A 20,110-nucleotide genomic window follows, 5' to 3' on the forward strand; every position below is an offset into this window, starting at 1 on the left:
ATTTAATCCATTTTGAGTTTATTTTTATGTATAGGGTTAGGGAGTGTTCTAATTTCATTCTTTTACATGTACCTGTCCAGTTTTCCCAGCATCACTTATTGAAAAGACTGTCTTGTCTCCATTGTATATTTTTGTCTCCTTTATCAAAGATAAGGTGCCCATAGGCATGTGGGTTTATCTCTGTGCTTTCTATCTCGTTGCATTGATCTATATCTTTGCTTTTGTTTCACTACCATATTGTCTTGATTACTATAGCTTTGTAGTATAGTCTGAAGTCAGGGAGCCTGATTCCTCCAGCTCCATTTCTCTTTCTCAAGATTGCTTTGGCTATTCAGTATCTTTAGTGTTTCCATACAAACAGTATCTTTAGTGTTTCCATACAAACTGTAAAACTTTTTTTGTTCTAATTCTGTGAAAGATGCCATTGGTAATTTGATAGGGATTGCATTGAATCTGTGGATTGCTTTGGGTAGTATAGTCATTTTTATAATATTGACTTTTTTCTATCAAAGAACATGGTATATCTTTCCACCTGTTTGTGTCATTTATTTTTTAATTTCTTTCATCAGTATCTTATAGTTTTCTAAATCTGTTACTAAGTCCAAGCTCCGTCAGCTCGCTGCATGGCAGGCAACTTAACTGAGAGGCTAGATGTTGAGGCAAGGAATACAACGTTACTCAGAAAGCTGGCTGGCTGAGAAGATGGCAGACTAATGTCTCAAAACAAACATATCACAGGATGCCGGATTCCTTCATAATACAGAGAGAGGGAGGAGTTGAAGGAGTAAAGACCATTATTTTGCAAACATCTTCCAGAATGGCCAACCTCAGGAATGGGCTGTGTTACCCCTTCAAGCAGAGGTCCAGAGTTCCCTGAGGCAGGTCATTATGTATAATTATAATAACAAAAGCAACGAGAAACCAAAGTTAAAGTCAATGAAACAGATCCATCATGGAGTCAGAATTGACTCTTTCCTGTAACAAGTACAGGTGTTTTACCTCCTTCAGTTCAGCTCAGGTCAGTCGCTCAGTCGTGTCCGACTCTTTGTGACCCCATGAATCGCAGCACGCCAGGCCTCCCTGTCCATCACCAACTCCTGGAGTTCACTCAGACTCACGTCCATCGAGTCAGTGATGCCATCCAGCCATCTCATCCTCTATTGTCCCCTTCTCCTCCTGCCCCCAATCCCTCCCAACATCAGAGTCTTTTCCAGTGAGTCAATAGGTAGTTTTACACTACCTAGGAATAAATGAAATTGCAATGATAAATGGGATTGGTTCCTAATTTCTCTTTCTGAACTTTCATTGTTAGTCTATAGGAATGCAAGAGATTTCTGTGCATTAATTTTGTGTCCTGAAATCTCTAGTGGAAGAGGAAATTGTAGCAGGCTGGGATGCACATGCACTCTCCAGGGAAGTTGGCCCTGGACCTGCACTTGCTCATAGGCCCCTGAGTGGAAACAGCAAGGACAGTCTACACTGGCCTCTGGGGTCCAAGATGATAGTCACAGATCATGCTCACCCCTGTAGGCAGTGTCCTGTAGCCTATGAGCACACAGAGAAAGAACCTCCTATGGCAAGTCCACCCCCCTCCTCCTACAGTCCAGAACAATGGTCCCTTGCCTTCTGATAGGCCCAGGCTTCTTCCCAGACTCCCTCATTTGCGGTACACTACATCTAGCACCCATGGGCTATCTTCACACAGTCAACCCCAGTCCTTTCACTGGGTCTGACCTCTGAAACCAAGCTCAGTACCCAGCCCCCACCACCCCACTGGACAAGCATCTCAGGCACAGACCCTCTGTGCAAGTCTCTCTCCACTTTGCTCTCTGTTGCTGTGCTCTTCTTCGAGCTCTTCTCTTTTCCAAAGCTCCCTCTCTGTCCCCACCACTGAGGGGACTTCCCAGTGTATGGAAATCTTTCGTCCTTCACAGCTCCCTCCCAGAGGCACAGGGCCCATCCTGATTCCTCTCATTTTTCTCCTTCCTTTTTCTTTTGACCTACTCAGTTACTCAGAGATTGTCTGCCCTTTTGGAAGTCTGAGGTCTTGTGCTGGCATTCAGTGGATGTTTGGTGAGAGTCGTTTCATATGTAGACGTATTTTTGATATATCTGTGGGAAGAAGGGGAGCTCCATATCCTATTACTCCACCATCTTGATCTCCTCCTCCAATGCCACTGTTTTGATTACTGTAGCTTTGTCGTTAGTTTTGCAGTCAGGAAGTATGATTGCCTTGACTTTTCAGAGTCCCTTGCAGTCCCATGGTAACTTTATAATCATGTTTCCCTTTCGGCAATATGGTCATTGGATTTTGATAGAGATTTCATTGATTCCATACATCACTTTGGGGAGTGCTGCCATTTTAACAAAATTAAATCTTACAATTCATGAACATGAGATGTCTTTTCATTTATTTAAGCTTTTTCTATTTTTTCAGCAAGTTTCATTGTTTTTGAAGTGCAAGTTTTCTTTGATAATGTATAGATATACAAATATTGTGTGTTGATATTATATCCTCTAACTTTCCTGAATTTGCTTATTCCTTTATCAGTTATAATGTGCATTCTTTAAGATTTTATATACAAAAGATCCTGTTATCTGAGAATATATTTAGTTATTTATTCTATTGCCATGTGGATGACTTTTAGTATTTTTCTGGCCTAAATACTCTAGCTATGACTTCCAGTACAGTGTTCAATAGAAGTGCAAAAGTGAAATCATTTTCTTTTTTCTCATTAAGGGAAAAGCTTTCAGTATTTCACCATTGACAGTTATGCTAGATGTGGGTTATTCATAAGTGCCCTTTATCTTGTTGAGTAAGATCCTTCTATTTCTAGATTGCTTAATGTTATCATCATGAAACGGGGTTCCTGGATGGCGCTAGTGGTCAAGAATCCACCTGCCAATGCAGGAGATGCAAGGATGTGGGTTTGATCTCTGGGACAGGAGATCCCGTGGAGTAGGAAATAGCACCCTAATCAAGCATTGGTGACTGGAAAATCAGATGGCAGAGGAGCCTAGTGGGCTATAGTCCAAGGGGTTACCAATAGTTGGATGCAAATGAGCACATCATCATAAAATGGACTAGATTCTGTGAAGTGTTTTTGTGCTTCAATTGAGATGACCATTTTTTTTTTAACTTTCCTTCATAAGGATACTATTATATTGATTTTTCATGTTAGATCCCTCTTACATTCATGGAATAAATCCCAATTTGTTATGGTGTTAAATCCTTTAATAGATATTAGATTCAGTTTACCAGTATGTTATCCAGGACTTTTGCATCTGTGTTCATTAGAGATATTGGTCAGTACTTTTCTTGTGATGTCTTTGGCTTTTTGTCAGTTTAGTTCAGTTGTTTAGTCATGTCCAACTCTTTGTGACCCCGTGGGCTGCAGCATGCCAGGCTTCCCTGTCCCTCACCAAGTCCTGGAGCTTGCTCAAACTCATGTCCATCGAGTCGGTAATGCCATCCAACCATCTCATCCTCTACCATCCCCTTCTCTTCCTGCCTTCAATCTTTCCCAGCATCAGGGTCTTTTCCAATGAGTCAATTCTTCCAGTCAGATAGCCGAAGTATTGGAATGTCAGCATCAGTTCTTCGAATGAATATTCAGGACTGATTTCCTTTAGGATGGACTGGTTGGATCTCCTTGCAGTCCAAGGGACTCTCATGAGTCTTCTCCAATACCACAGTTCAAAGGCATCAGTTCTTCAGCACTCAGCTTTCTTTATCGTCCAACTCTCACATCCATACATGACTACTGGAAAAACCATAGTTTTGACTAGACAGACATTTGTTGGCAATGTAATGTCTCTGCTTTTTAATATGCTGTCTAGGTTGGTCATGGCTTTTCTTCCAAGGAGCAAATGTCTTTTAATTTCATCGCTGCAGTCACCATCTGCAGTGATTTTGGAGCCCAGAAAAATAAAGTCTGTCACTGTTTCCACTGTTTCCCCATCTATTTGCCATGAAGTGATGGGACCAGATGCCACGATCTTCATTTTTTGAATGTTGAGTTTTAAGACAGCTTTTTCACTCTCCTTTTTCACCTTCACCAAGAAGCTCTTTAGTTTCTCTTTACTTGCTACCATAAGGGTGGTGTCATCTGCATATGTGAGATTATTGATATTTCTCCCGGCAGTCTTGGTTCCAGTTTGTGCTTAATCCAGCCCAGCATTTTGCATGATGTACTCTGCATAGAAGTTAAATAAGCAGGGTGACAATATACAACCTTGATGTACTCCCTTCTCCAATTTGGAATCAGTCCACTGTTCCATGTCCAGTTCCAACTGTTTCTTCTTGACCTGCATACAGATTTCTCAGGAGGCAGATTAGGTGGTCTGGTATTCCCACCTCTTGAAGAATTTTCCACAGTTTGTTGTGATCCACACTGTCAAAGGCTTTGGCATAGTCAATAAAGCAGAAGTAGATGTTTTTCTAGAACTCTCTTGCTTTTTGTATGATCCAAAAGATATTGGCAATTTGAACTCTGGTTCCTCTGCCTTTTCTAAATCCAGCTTGAATATCTGGAAGTTCTCCGTTCGCATACCGTTGAAGCCTGGCTTGGAAAACTTTGAGCATTACTTTGCTAGCATGTGAGATGAGTGCAATTGTGTGGTAGTTTGAACATTATTTGGCATTGCCTTTCTTTGGGACTGGGATGAAAGCTGACCTATTCCAGTTCTGTGACCACAGCTGAATTTTCCAAATTTGCTGGCATATTGAGTGAAGCACTTTCACAGCATCATCTTTTAGGACTTAAAATACCTCAACTGGAATTCATCACCTCCACTAGCTTTGTTTGTAGTGATGCTTCTTAAGGCCCACTTGACTTAGCATTTCAGGATGTCTGGCTCTAGGTGAGTAATCACAGCATCATGGTTATCTGTGTCATTAAGATTTTTTTTTCAATAGTTCTGTGTATTTTTTCCACCTCTTCTTAATGTCTTCTGCTTCTCTTAGGTCCATACCATTTCTGTGTTTTATTGTGCCCATCTTTGCATGAGATGTTCCCTTGGTATCTCTAATTTTCTTGAAGAGATCTCTAGCCTTTCCCATTCTATTGTTTTCCTTTATTTCTTTGCATTGATCACTAAGAAAGGCTTTCTTATCTCTCTTTGCTATTCTTTGGAACTCTGGATTCAGATGGGTGTATCTTTCCTTTTATCCTTTGTCTTTAGCTTCTCTTCTTTTCTGAGCTATTTGTAAGGCCTCCTCAGACAACCATTTTGCCTTTTTGCATTCCTTTTTCTTGGGGATAGTCTTGATCAACACCTCATGTACAATGTCATGAACCTCCATCCATAGTTCTTCAGGAACTCTGTCAGATCTAATCCCTTGAATCTGTGTGTCACTTTCACTGTATAACCTTAGGGGATTTGATTTAGGTCATACCTGTATGGCCCTACTTTGTTCAATTTAAGTCTGAATTTGGCAATAAGGAGTTCATGATCTGAGCCACAGTCAGCTCCCGGTCTTGTTTTTGCTGACTGTATAGAACTTCTCCATCTTCGGCTGCAGAGAGTATAATCAACCTGATTTCAGTATTGACCATCTGGTAGAGTCATCTCTTGTGTTGTTGGCAGAGGGTGTTTACTTTGTATGACCAGTGCGTTCTCTTGGCAAAACTCTGTTAGCCTCTGCCCAGCTTCATTTTGTACTCCAAGGCCATCTTGCCTGTTACTGTAGGTATTTCCCGACTTCCTATTTTTCTATTCCAGCCCCTTATGATGAAAAGGACATTTTTTCTTGGCTTTTTGTCAGGCTAGCCTCAATGAATATGTGAAGAAGGTGTTTTCTCCTCTTTTGATTTTTGAAACACATTTGACAAAGATTTTAAGGTAATTCTGTAAAATTTTGATTAATCAGGAAAGTCATCTGCTCTTGTACTTTGCTTTATTAACAGGTTTTGTTGGGATATCTAACTCTTTTTTAATTTGAATTTTCTGTACACTAATGATATGCACATGTTTTCATGTACTTATTATCCATTCATACTATGTGAAGCATCTGTCCACAATTTTTGAATTGTTTAGCTGTCTTTATTATTCTGTCATGGGAATTGTTAGTATATTCTGGATACAAACAAGATATTTGTGAGTAATATTTCCCAGTATGTGTCTTGCCTGTTTAGTTTCTTAATTTTCCTTTGAATAGTTTTTTAATATTGATGAACTTGATTTGTATTTTCCTTCATAGTTACTAATTCATTCTAAGAGCATAGGGATTCCTTAAGTGTTCTGAATTTAATTCTTTTGTCAGATATATGCATTACCAATGATTTCTCTGTTTGTGATCTGCCTTTTCACTGTTTGATTGTTGTCTTTGATCAGAAGTTCTTAATTTAATGAAGTCCATTATATCAATCTTCCCATTAATGGTTAGCTATTTCTGTGTTTTATTTAATAATTATTTGCCACTTCAGGCTGATGAAGTTTTTCTCCTGTACTTTATTCCAGAAGATTTACTGTTTTACTTTTCACATTTGTGGCTATGATCTATTTCCAATTACTCAATTGAATAAATATATTTAGTTGGTGTGGCATCATTTGTTGAAAATAAATCCTTTCCCCCAGTGAATTATAGATGTTCCTTTCTTATAAATCAGGTGACTGTTTATATGTGAGAATGTTTCTGGACTCTACTTTTAGATCTATTTGTTCTTATACCAATATCATATAGTTTTGAGTATGAGACATTATAGCAAGTTTCATATCTTTATAGCAGTTTCTAATATTTCATATCTAATATAGCAAGTTTCATATCATATAGATATTTCATATCTATAGCAAGTTTCATATCTAATCTTACAAACCTACTCAACTCTATCAAATGTCTGAAAACCTCACACAAACAATAAATATTTTTACCTCCATACAAATTTTTAATCAGCTTGTCAATTTTCATTAACATTGGTATTGAATTTTATCTATAAATTTATTATTCTGTGTCCATGTCCATTTTAGATTAGTCCATTTTCCAGAATCTTCTTCTATGCCTAATGCCTAAATAGAGTTGGTCTAGAGGTACCTGTGTGATATATGGAAGACAGAAGTCAAATTGTAGGTATTGTTCCCTGAAGGTCATAATGTTTAGACATGGTATCAAATAGAACCTGGCATATTATATGGAACAGAAAGAACTTGATAGTTTTTAGCTTGCATAGTTCTTGCATCTATTTCCATGTCCAGTTCTCTTTCTCAATAATGCTCAATGACCCATAACAAGACCCTTGGCTGCAGACCTACAGAAATAAGAAGGCAGGCAGAAATTTCCAGTCATCTCTCCATAAACTTCGTATGTTAAGTACTTATGAACCCTAAGCTTGTAATTATAAAGGCTAAATAACTTGAACCTCTAACAACTTTTCAAAGTGCAAACAACAAAAAATATTGTGAGGCATTCAGGGGAAGACATTTTTAATATAGAAAAGATATGAAATAATTTTCTACCTTATTCATTGCCTGGAAAATATCAGAATTGAGACTTGAGGCAGTTCATGAAGAAATACTTGTTTTAGAAAATTATTTAAAGGGGAAAAGCACTGAAATTAAATTGTAAAAATTTATTTTGTTTAAAATTTAAATTTCTTTCCATTTCTGTGCATATTATCAATCTAGATTGCTCAGTCATTTTTACATTAGCAGTATTCAGTATGTGTTTACAAAAAGATAAATGCTACAAAAATATAAAGTACTGTATAAAACTTAAAATCCCATACATTAAGTTTGAGATTAAATACATCTATCCTAATTGAGATTAAATAAAAATTTTAGTTCATTTTTTTAACATTTTGAAAACTCTGCAGTTAAAGTGAAAGTATAAACATTTCGATTGTTCAGTTGAGTAACCCTAGGAAATGATTAAGCAAGGAAATGGAGACATTTTGAAAAGAATAAAACAACTATAAGCAAAAATCATTAAATAGATTATATGAAGTCCTTAATTCTTTCATCATGAATATTTTACAGTTATTCCAAAGAGGAACTAAAGAACCTCTTGATGAAGGCAAAAGAGGAGAGTGGAAAAGTTGGATTAAAACTCAACATTCAAAAAATGAAGATCATGGCATTCGGCCCCATCACTTCATGGCAAATATATGGGGAAACAATGGAAACAGTGACACACTTTATTTTTTGGGGCTCCAAAATCACTGCAGATGGTGACTGCAGCCATGAAATTAAAAGATGCTTGCTCCTTAGAAGAAAAGCTGTGACCAACCTAGACAGCATGTTAAAAAGCAGAGACATTACTTTGTCAACAAATGTCTGTCTAGTCAAAGCTATGGTTTTTCCAGTAGTCATGAATGGATGTGAGAGTTGGATCATAAAGAAGGCTGAGCATTGAAGGATTGATGCTTTTGAACTGTGGTGTTGAGACGACTCTTGAGAGTCCCTTGGACTACAAGTAGATCAAACCAGTCAATCCTAAAGGAAATTAGTCCTGAATATTCATTGGTAGGACTGATGCTGGAGCTGAAGCTCCAATACTTTGGCCAACTGATGTAAAGAACTGACTCATTGGAAAAGACCCTGATGCTGGGAAAGATTGAAGGCAGGAGGAGAAAGGGATGACAGAGGATGAGATGGTTGGATGGCATCACCAATTCAGTGGACATGAGTTTGAGCAAGCTCCAGGAGATGGTGAAGGACAGGGAAGCCTGATGTGCTGTAGTCCATGGGATCACCAAGAGTCAGACCGACTGAGCGACTGAACAACAACAATGTCAAAACACTCAGCCTCATTTTGATAAATAACCTAAGAAAGCTGCATCTTGCAGACACATTATTTAAAGTCAAATCATAGAAACATCAATTGTACACACTTTAATTTTTTACTACAGCCCCTCTCTTATGAAAAAATATCTAACTTATTACTTTAGAAACAGACAGGATAGAGAAGTTAATTTCCCAAAGTTTAGGTCAATTCAAGCTTTACTGGTTCTTTGCTACCTGTTCTCAAAGCAGTCCACAGTCTTTCTCTAGTCAATTTCTAAGTCTTCTGACCTATTTGACATGTACAGAATCTGCTTCCCATCTGCTCATCTTAACACCCCCAATGTTAAATTCTTACTCTTTAACTTAACACCACCACAGTTCTTTCATCTCTTGGAAAAAACTTGTTTGATCATTGAATCAAAGTGGCTATTTTCATCTGGTTGCTCCAAGTTTTGTTCCTGCTTACTGCCATACCCTGAACCTAACCATAGATACTCCATTCTAGGTTTGCCTGGCATCAGTATGTCCTCCACTGCTACCAAAGCAGAAAGTAAAGACAGAGAATGGGTAAAACAAGACACTGCTTCGGTAGAACCTGATTACACTCCCTGTTGCCCTTAATTTCAAGACTCTTAAACAATGTGACCCTCTTTCATCCCCTGTTAAGTGGGAACAATGGAAATGACATCAGAGGACTATGACATTAAGAGGATATGAGCAAAAATACTCTATAAAATCCAACATGTTGCCATTATAAAATATGCTTATTTTGAAAAAATATTTTTAATATTCTGAGATATAGCACTGATATCTTTCTCCTTTAGAAACCGTATTTAAAGTGATGGTTAAGAATATTCAACATGGGGTTATTATCACTAAACTTTGTATAATAGATTTTATAGCTTCTGTGAATTCTCTGGAGTAGCAGTCCTCAACCTTTGTGGCACCTGGAACTGGTTTCATGGTAGACAGTTTTTCTGTGGACTGGGGTCCAGGAGATGGTCTTAGTTTGGCCTGCGACTCACCTCCTGCTGTGCATCCTAGTTCCTACCAGGCCACAGACCAGTATCAGCCCGCAGCCCTGGGGTTGGGGACCCCTGTTCTAGGTGTATACCCAAGAGAAACTCGTACACATGTGGAACAAAAGACATGGCTGAAACTGATCATAGAAGTACTGTATGTAATAGCATACAATGCAAATATCTATAGACAAAAGAATGGGTAAAAACAATGCCATATTCATATAACTGAGTACAATATATGAGTTATTGTGAATAAACTTCAGCTACATGGACAAATCTCATTGTACTCAGGCTAGTGTATTGAAGGAATATATATTATTGAGCAACTGTATTTATAAAAAATTCAAAAACAGTAAAAACTAAAAATGACAATTTTAACATATATATATGTGGTAAAACTATAGAGTATGAAGATAATGGTAAATACAAAATATAGGATAGTGGTTACTTTGGTGGTGCAGGTAGGAAAGAGTATCAGATGAGGAAGAGCAAATGAATGGTGGCAAAGGTAATTTTTAGTTCTTAATTTCTGAAGCTGGATGGTGAATATAATGGTGTCTTTATTAATAAACTTTCAACAATGCATACTATTTTATAATGAACACTTCTAAGAGTTCTAAAGCCAACAGCTAAAACTCAGTAACCTTATTCATTAAAGAGAGTGGCTGGCAAAATATTCCTGTTCTGGTTTCATGCATTTCTCTTGGTGATGATGAGACAGTTTTATCAATGTTATTTAAGTTATTCCTTAATCCATAAATCTTTCCATTTACTCTATTTTTGGAGCCTATTAAAGGATTTCCCTGGTGGCTCATACGGTAAAGTGTCTGCCTACAATGTGGGAGACCAGGGTTCAATCCCTGGGTCGGGAAGATGCTCTGGAGAAGGAAATGGCAACCCACTCCAGTATTCTTGCCTGGAAAATCCCATGGACGGAGGAGTGTGGTAGGCTACAGTCCATGGGGTTGCAAAGAGTTGGACACAACTGAGCAACTTCACTTCACTTCAAAGAAGGATTGGAATCCTTTAAAAAGTTATTTTTAATGCATATTAAATTTCTCTTAACATTGTCATGTCCTGGGGATTGAGATACACTGGGCAATGTTGGACAAATGAACATTTATGTTTCAATTTTCTCAAATATATTTTTAATAGTTATATCCCATTGACTTCCTGATGTGCTGTGCTTAGTCACTCAGTCATGTCCGACTCTTTGTGACCCCATGGACTGTAACCCGCCAGACTCCTCTGTCCATGGGGATTCTCTTGGGGAGGATACTGGAGTGTGTTGCCATGCCTCCTCGAGGGGAACTTCCCAATCCAGGGATCAAACCCAAGTCTCCTGCATTGCAGGCGTATTCTTTACTGTCTGCACCACCAGGGAAACCCAACTTTCTGATAGCCAAGTCTACTCCTCTATTTTTTTCTTAAGACAGAAAACACAGGGACACACATACTAGATAACTGGTCCAGGAGATGTCATCATCATGGCAGCCATAGAAAGTTCCAACTACCTTGGGGTGGATGCATACTCACAGACCAAGAGATCAATCTCTCAGGCCTTGTCATCTCTGTCAGAAATCTTCAGTATCCAAAAGGGAAGCATGCCCAGCTCCATAGTGAAAATGAAAATGATAGTCACTCAGTGGTGTCCGACTCTTTGCAACCCAATGGGCTATACAGTCCTCTGTTCATGGAATTCTCCAGGCCAGAATACTGGAGTGGGTAGCCTTTCCCTTCTCCAGGGGATCTTCCCAACGCATGAGAGATTTTTATTCTAAGGCTGGAAGTAGAGGACCTTGTGTTTATCTTTCCTTTTTGTTCAATATCCAGTAAATGGGCTTCTCTGGTTGCTCAGACAGTAAAGAATCTGCCTGCTATGTGGGAGACCTGGGTTCAATCCATGTGTCGGGAAGATCCCCTGGAGAAGGGAATGGCTACCCATTCCAGTTTTCTTGCCCGGGGAATCCCATGAACAGAGGAGCCTGGCAGGCTGCAGTCCATGGGGTCACAAAGGGTCAGACATGACTGAGCGACAAGCACTTTTGTTCCATAGCCAATAAATGAACTTTTTCCTTCAAGAGCCTAGTAGTTTCTGATGCTTAATTTACTATTAGGTGAATTATAGACAACTTAGAGACAAATAGACCAGGTTGCCTATAAATTATTGAAGCAAACTCAGATAACCCATTCTACAAAAACCCTTCTAGGAGTGTCTTAGAATAAATCAGATGTATTTGTGTTTTCCTGCCCTCTCTCAGAACACTAGGCACCATTCCAGAATCAAATTTTGAAGTCCTGAGTGGATGTCTTGTTTCTTTCCTAAACATTATTAAAACATTTTAGCTTGTTGAAAACAAAGAATATTACTCTTCCTCCACAGTCTTACCGTACCTTAACTCTCTTTGTAGATTTTAATAAGCAATTAATCTCTAGACACTTTTTTTTTTACAAAAATTAAAGACAGTAGTTGAACTATGATACTCATATGTTTTCAGTTAAATAGAATCCTCCGCTTGATTTTAAAGGGACTTAATATCAAATTTAATGTTGCTTTCTTTATTAGCAAATTTGTTTTTTGCTACAGTATATTTCTTCTGTGATAGGGTATTTGAAAAACATACTGCTGGTTTTCCTTCTAAAACCTTTGGCTAACATTAGCTCAAACTACTTTTATTTTGCCCTTGAGATAGATTCGCTTAAATATTATTTTTCTTACTAACCTCAACTGCCTGACACAGTATATTACTTTTTGAGTCACTGTCCTCCTTTTCATTTTCAATATTTTCTTAGCCATAACTTTCAGAAAAGGCTTTTGTAAAGCCATATTGAATACTTCTAGCTCTTTATTTTCTTTTCTGTGAAAATTGTAACGTATTGTAGTTCAATTATAGAGCTCTTACTCTCTACCCTAGAGACTAAGATTTGACTTGATTCCCATCTGTATTCATTTTCTTTTTCCCTCTTTGAATTCTAGGTTCTCTTTGTTTAAAACTGTGGGTGCCCAGTTAAAAAAAAAATTCATTGTGGTTAATTTCTTTTTGTCTAATTCCAATACAGCTCTGATAGTTTTTTCCTTACCTATTGCCTATAACATCATTAGCAATACTGTCAGGCCAAAACATCTTGAGAAAAAGGAAACCAAAATGAATGACTCCACTGTCTTTAAGTGTTTTGAAAACATGTGGATGGTTCCACTTGCTTTCTAAAAACCAAAAACATCAGTGATCATATTTTTTGCTCAAGGATAGATTTTTCTTAATTTTAAAAAGTGAAAAAAGTGAAAGTGTAGTTGCTCAGTTGTGCTGATTCTTTGTGACCCCATGGACTATATAACCCACCAGGCTCCTCCATCCATGGGATTCTCTAGGCAAGAATACTGGAGTGGGTTACCATTCCATTCTCCAGGGGATCTTCACAACCCAGGGATCAAACCCAGGTCTCCTGCATTGCAGGCAGATTCTTTACCATTTGAGCCACCAAGAAAGCCAATTTTGAAGAGTAATACAAGTTAAGTGTTAACAACAAAATACATAAGTGCACATTCTCTAAAAATTGTTCATCTCCTAGAAACTTAGAGTCTAAGATCAACACATGCAAGATAGAAGGCTATTCACACTTCATGTATAAACAAGTTTTTACCACATGTATTAATTTTCTTCTGGAGATAGAAGTCTATCTCACTGTTATGTTAAATGGACTTGATCTCCCAATTTCTAGGAGATAGGAAGTCCCGTGTCCTAGAAATCTGAAAAATGAAAACAATAGTAAAAGAAATGATAATAATAATAATGATAGTGATTAATGTCATTAAGTCCTTGCTATGTGGTTGAAACTAACACTGTATGTACATTGCATTACTTTATCCTCACAAAAAGTTCTAAAGATATGTATGTGTCCTTTGTGTTACAGATGAGAAAACTGAGGCTTGGAGGGATATTTTTGATGATCACTGAAACAGTGTTGAAGGTGAAATTCTATCCAGATTTTTGTTCCAGAAAACAATGAATCCTGTCATCTGAAAAGAGGGAGGAAAAAGGCTGTATCTTGAAAGGCAGTGGAAGAAAATATATAGAAATAAAATTCAAAGAATAATAAAATATGAATCTAGCTGGAAGAGATTGGGGGCAGGAGAAGAAGGGGATGACAGAGAATGAGATGGCTGGATGGCATCACCGACTCGATGGATGTGAGTTTTAGTGAACTCCAGGAGTTGGTGATGGACAGGGAGGCCTGGCGTGCTGCGATTCATGGGGTTGCAAAGAGTCGGACACGACTGAGAGACCAAACAGAACTGATATAAACAAAATAAATCTATACAGGCAAAATATGGAAAAGTTGGTTATTTTTTCATTTTTCACAACTCTTAGAAATGATACTTTAGGTATCATCAATTAGTGTGGTTATTAAAGATATAAACCTTAATAGTACATGAGAGTGTTGATTAAATGGAACTCTTCAGTATAATTGGTCAATGAGCATATACAAGCTTTTCCAACAACATAGAGAATTTTCTTGGTACCTTTTTCATTTATTCTTTCTATGGTCTACAGAAGACAGCCATGTTCGCACTTAATGAATTTCTAGTTTCTAAAGTCTCTAATTCCCACTCTTGCCATAAGACACACTTTCCTCCTCAGTGCCCCAATCCAATTTAATTTCTATTCTGATCTCGTAGCCTAAAATAGATGGCAAAGGGAACATTAAAGTAGTAAATAGATGAGTCCATTGAAAAAGGAATAAAGAAAATGATGACAAGATCTCAGAGCAAAAATGTGAAGCAGAAAAATGATCAAGGATGTTTTTTAAGCAAAGAATGATGAAGGAAAACATTGAACAAAATAAACGCAGTTTTAAAATAGCAAATACACATATTTATATATTTAAATACTGTATGACCAGGGAATAAGTTCAATGTTAGTACCATAAGACATAGGCATTCTAGATTTTAAAAGTACCTGAGAAACTGGTTAGAGACAAAAGACAATTGACCTGATCTTTCTTTTAATGGAGGTGAGTCTGCTATAAAGTCAAAGATGATATATACCCTGTGCAACTGAATAGCATGGTATGTGAACTCAGGTGGAGGTCTTTAGCTCCTTCCTAGAGTCTGGGATAACATAAGAATAAAGGAAAGGATAAAAATCTTTGTTCTGTAAAAATTACAGTGTATTAATATCCAGTACGGAAGTGGAGTCTTCCTAATATTCATGATCAGAAACACTATTTATTCTAAAGTGAATCATAGTGTACCTGTAAAATCCATTTTTTATGTTAGCCAGCTAACCAGGAATGTTAGTTCCTTCCTTCTGCAAGGAACTTTGGGATGCAAACATCTGACACCATTCATGTTGTCTAGGATTCTGACCACTGAGAGAGAGTTGATTATTGGATAGGATGTGAAGTAGACAGGAAGAGAAATTGGCTAAGATATTAATGATACAGTCAGAATCTGTAATGGATAACTAATATGGAATCATGTTCTACTTACTAATTTCTTCTAAAATAAATTTACTTGTTTCCACATGCAGCTATTGGACACAACTTTTAAAAAGATGCAACTTTTAATTACTGGAATCTAGAGAGTGTGCCAAGAGTATTTTTTTTAATAGAGATTTTTATTAGGATTTCCTTGGTGGCTCAGAATGTAAAGCATCTGCCTGCAATGCGGGAGACCTGGGTTCGATGCCTGGGTCAGGAAGATCATCTGGAGAAGGAAATGGCAACCCACTGCAGTATTCTTGACTGGAGAATCCCATGGATGGAGGAGCCTGGTAGGCTACAGTCCATGGGGTCGCAAAGAGTCGGAAATGACTGAGCGACTTCACTTCACTTCACTTCAATATGATCCTTTTGTATGAGGACATTTATTGGAAAGCAGTGTTAGACTGGTAATTGATTCTTCTTTTTCTCCTTCTCTTCCACCTTCATCCTCCTCATTCTTTTTCTGCTTCATCAAATACCTGAGTTGATTTTAAACTAACATTTATTATCTTTCTCTAGCTATGAAATTACTCTTAAGATTTGAGGACTTTTTAAAAAATACGAGATAAATATTTACGTTTAGTTACAATTTGGGGGAATACACAAGTATTTGTTATTAAAACGATTAATTTGTGTCGTCTTCTTTTCCCCTAAACTTAGAATAAGGATCCTAAACATTACATAAATTGCAGAGATTTAATTAAAAACTTGAAGAAATGTGTTACTGTTAATTGAATGCTTGATACAGTTACCTTTGCAAACCAGTGTTAATGAAACTCCAGTTCAAAGTGGATGGGTTTGGGGAATTGAGATAGCTATTTATTTCCTTAACTGAGGTGCCATCATAATCTCCTCAGTAAAATAACCCAATTAGGAGAGTTCTCAATTGGAGCCATTGACAAAGTTTACACAAACTGGAAGCATTTCTAAGCAAAACACAGGGGTTCAAAGGCCAGTAAACAAGGTCAGTGAGTGACAGAGGGAGATAACTTCTCTGCGTTTCAGAAGCCTTGCACCTGTGGAGCAGAGAATGGACCCGGTCCTACCGGGGCCAGGTTCCGCTCCGCCCCTTGCCATGCTTGCAGTCCCTGCCCCCTATCGCTGAATCTCCCAGTTTGGCTTCTCCGTATTACCAAGCTATAAATTGCCCTAGAGCTTAGAGGCAATCAGGTCAGCACTGCTCTCACAGGGGAAAAGCTTCTTACTTCCGAGCAGAATCGTTCAGGGGAAAGAGAGAAAGGAGGGGGAGTACCCACGCTTCAGTCGTCACGGCGCTGGCAAGGGGTGGAGAGATGGGGGAGGGGGCTGGCAGAAACTGCATCCCCAACATTGTCGCACTTGACCTAAGTCTACAAACTTACTGGTCGCCGCAGTGGAAACTCCCAGAGCGCTCTCCTCTGCCTGGCAGCCCCCGCTGCAGGGTGGAGTCGCTTCCCGGCCCCACCTAGGGGAAGGAGCTTCCCGTGCCCGCATCCCGGCATCTCCCAAGCACCGCACCCTTGATTCAAGAAAAGTCTCCAGGCGTCTAGAAAGGCTCCGATTATTCTTCCACCCCCGAACCCACACAATGGTATTAACAGTCTCCAGTGGCCCAGAGGGCCACCTTCCTATGGCTCAGGGTGAGGACTCTCCGGCGGACTCCTTTCTTATCCCTGCCCTGCTTTGCTTTCACAACTCCTCCGGGTCAAATAGCCAAAGACAAACTTCTGTCTCTTCTTCCCGGCTCCCACATTTTAAGACACCCACAGCCTGCAAACCCACACACATCGGAACTCCTAGGGCGCTGTTGCAGTCTGGGCATGCTCAGTATCAGGGCAGGTTTTGATTGAAAGTAAAAAAAAAGAAAGAAAAGGGGGGGGGGGGGGGGGGGGGAGCTTTTTATTATGCTGCCTCCCTCTCCTATGCTTATGGCTTGCTGAACAGGTTGCGAGGCATTCCTGTGACTACCCAGAGGGTTTATCGGCTGCCCTTGATTACGTCTCCTTGGGATCTGACCCCCTCAGAGTTGACCGCCCTCCCCCAACGCTCCTCAACCCCCTCCTCAAGTCCCTGTCCGCTGTGGGGATGGAGAGACACTAACAGAACTGGGATGGGCGCTGTTGGCTGCGCGGATCCACCTATTATTAGTGAGCCCGGATTGGCTCCCTGGCTCAGCGTACCGGCGGTGGAGCCAATCAGGCGGCCGGGGCTGGGAGATGACGGGCGGCCGCCTCCTCACTGGAGGGATTCCTGGAGAAGCTGCAGTGTGGGGATGCTCTAGACCGAGTACTGCCCCCAGTGTCTTTCCTCCTCCTCCTGCAGCGGCGGCGGCAGCACTTGGCAGCGGCAACTTGAGACTGCACTGGGGCAAGCCCCCAGGGTGGTGCTCCCCGGAGAGCGGGGCTTGGTGCCCCGGAGGGGTGTGTGTAGGGTGAGGGCGGCCAGCTGGGACCAGCTGGTGGCCCTGGAAAACCTCCCACACACCCACACCCACACCCCCCTTTTGTGTTGCAGGCTGCCCCTCCAAGAGCAGAGGCAGCGAAAGGAGTCGTGTGCACCGGTCAGCCCCGGGAAGCTGTAGGGACCGGCGAGCAGGCACCACCTCCTGTTCCCCGCTCCAGGTAAGGCAGCGGGAGTGGCGGCACGGTCACCTCGGTGGTGCCTATTTGCTTAAATCCGTCCAGAAGGTTTTCTTCTCGGCACACTTGGGTTTTGGTGGGGGGAGACTGAGACCTGGGAAGGGAGCCCCGGGTGGCCTATTGTGAGCAGTGTAATGAGACCACATGTGCATCTCCTGGAGAAGCACTTAGCACAGCGCCTGTGATTCAGAGCCTGGAGTTGATGTTGGGCATCCCCCATCTTCTTCTTTCCTTCTCTCCTCCGCCCCCTACCCTCAATTTCTATCCCTCACCGCCCCCCGCCCCCAACTCCTTTCTCAATCTCTCTTCTCCCTCCTCCCAACCGAAGCACGCACAGGGCTTTTTTCTCCTCCTGGAGAGGATTGCCTTTTCTCTGAGGAAAGAGGAAGGTAGTGATGAAAGGAGAAAGATTTTTTTTTTCCTGCTCAGGGCAAGGGAGAAGGAACAAGATAGAATACAACCTCTGCGAAAATTAGAATAGGGAAAGCAATTAAACTGAATAAAGGAAGTAGACAAGATGTGCAGAGAGGGGAAGCGTCAAGTTTGACTTGATCTCCTCCTTGCAAGAGGCTGTGTCTCTCACTTGATTCCTTCAAATGGAACAAAAATAAACCACCGTTTCAACCCACTTTCAACTGCTTAATTGCTGTTGCTTTTAAGTGCCCACCATTTGACTCTTCCTGCTTCCATCTGTCCTGTAGGGCTATTTGGTATTGTCCATCAGTGGCAATGTCTGAACTTGGAGAAGCTCTTCCAATAGAGGAAAAAAAAAAAAAAAAACATTAATTTCCTGAGATTCTTTGGTATGGCCCTTATGTTGAGGAGCAATATACATATATAGATAGATATAGATATATGTACGTATATGTATAAAGTTTCAAAACATTTTTAAGTGACACTAATGCTATCAGGAGGCTTGGGTTTCTACTTTGAGAAAGCTAATCTAGTTAGCTTTGTGTATGTATTGATTTTGACTTTCTTGAAGATTAACCCTTTAAAATAAAGCAAACATTTAACTTTTGTGTTAAAGCTGCATTTGTGTATGAATTGTGATTTCATTCTCTCTTTCTGCTGTTTGCATTGTTTCCCAGATATTGAATTCATGCTTTGCCTTATTTTCTTTCAATAAGTATATTTAATAGATGTAAACGTGATGCTTATACAATTTTAGTACTCCATTTAGAAGGCACATGGAAGCTCAGTTGGCCAAGAATTCTCTTGTACTGGAACAAAGTTTAGAAAGTAATGGTAGGAAGATAGCCTCAAATTTCAAAAATCTTAATGGGAAAAATGTTTTTGTTTTCATCTCTTATTATAATACAGAGAAAGATGTCAAAACAACTCTGTGCCCTGGCTGCCTGCCTGATAGGTTAAGTGAACAGGACTTGCTGGACAGAACCTTGATGGTAGCCTCAGAAATTTCTAATTGCATCCTCAGTGGTATAAGCTTTCCTTTCTTGTTATTCATCAGAGACAGATAAGTAATGGCTGTCAGATGGAAGGAGGTAGAAAGAAGTGCTTAGTTGAATGCAATGGGAAAGCATTCCAAGTGGATCCTACATGAGTGCAGAGAAATCAGCAGATGTTGGTGTCCAGATAAATCTTCCCCTTTGATTTACCAGAGGAAATGCCAAGTCTTACTTTTTTTTTTTTTTAATGTGTCCACTTGGGATAAGAAAAAGGAGCCTTCTTTCTCAACTCTGCTTGACCTTCCACACTAATCTATGTATCCCAGAAAGTATTATTTTCACTACATGTCTTTAGTCGTCAAGTTTATGCACTGATCTAGAGAAGAGTTGCATTTATTTACTGTCAATGTAATAGGTGTTATTTTCTAAACTATTTTCCATTTGAGACATTTATCTTTCCTATTTCAGTAGAATTAACCTCAAGTCACAGAAACAAGATCTTCTTTCTAAGGCTTTGACATTTAAATGCCTGTTTGGTTTTTTTTTTTTTTTTCCTTTTTAATGTGGTACCTCTTGAAAGCTAACTCTAATTTTTAGAGGTGCCACCTTTCGGTTACAAGGACTAAAGGACAATCGTTTAATTGCCTCACATGTGTACATTTGAATTAACAAGTTTAGACATGAAGAGAGAAAGGAAACCGACTGCTTTCCATGTGAGCAAATTAAGATTTTACTTGATTATTTCTCACCGTGTCTTAGGAAAGTTGCAAGTTTGGGCTTGGTTTGTGACATTTATGTTTGAAACTCTTAACAAATGTTAATTATAGCAGTGACATGTAAAAGACATGCACATGAA

The 20,110-nt window shown here is 39.5% G+C and overlaps 1 long non-coding RNA gene across 1 annotated transcript in view; it reads left to right on the plus strand.

The window, feature by feature from the left end:
- Nucleotides 1–17,449: 17,449 nt before the first annotated feature.
- Nucleotides 17,450–20,110, plus strand: part of LOC104983751 — a 120,179-nt gene continuing 117,518 nt past the window's right edge. Inside the window, exon 1 of the long non-coding RNA XR_824675.1 lies at nucleotides 17,450–17,827. This is a non-coding gene — a long non-coding RNA (uncharacterized LOC104983751). The remainder of the gene's footprint in view (nucleotides 17,828–20,110) is intronic.

This window comes from Bison bison, unplaced genomic scaffold (genome assembly GCF_000754665.1).
Source record: "Bison bison bison isolate TAMUID 2011002044 unplaced genomic scaffold, Bison_UMD1.0 scf7180017863350, whole genome shotgun sequence".
In the NCBI taxonomy this organism is placed as follows: domain Eukaryota; kingdom Metazoa; phylum Chordata; class Mammalia; order Artiodactyla; family Bovidae; genus Bison; species Bison bison.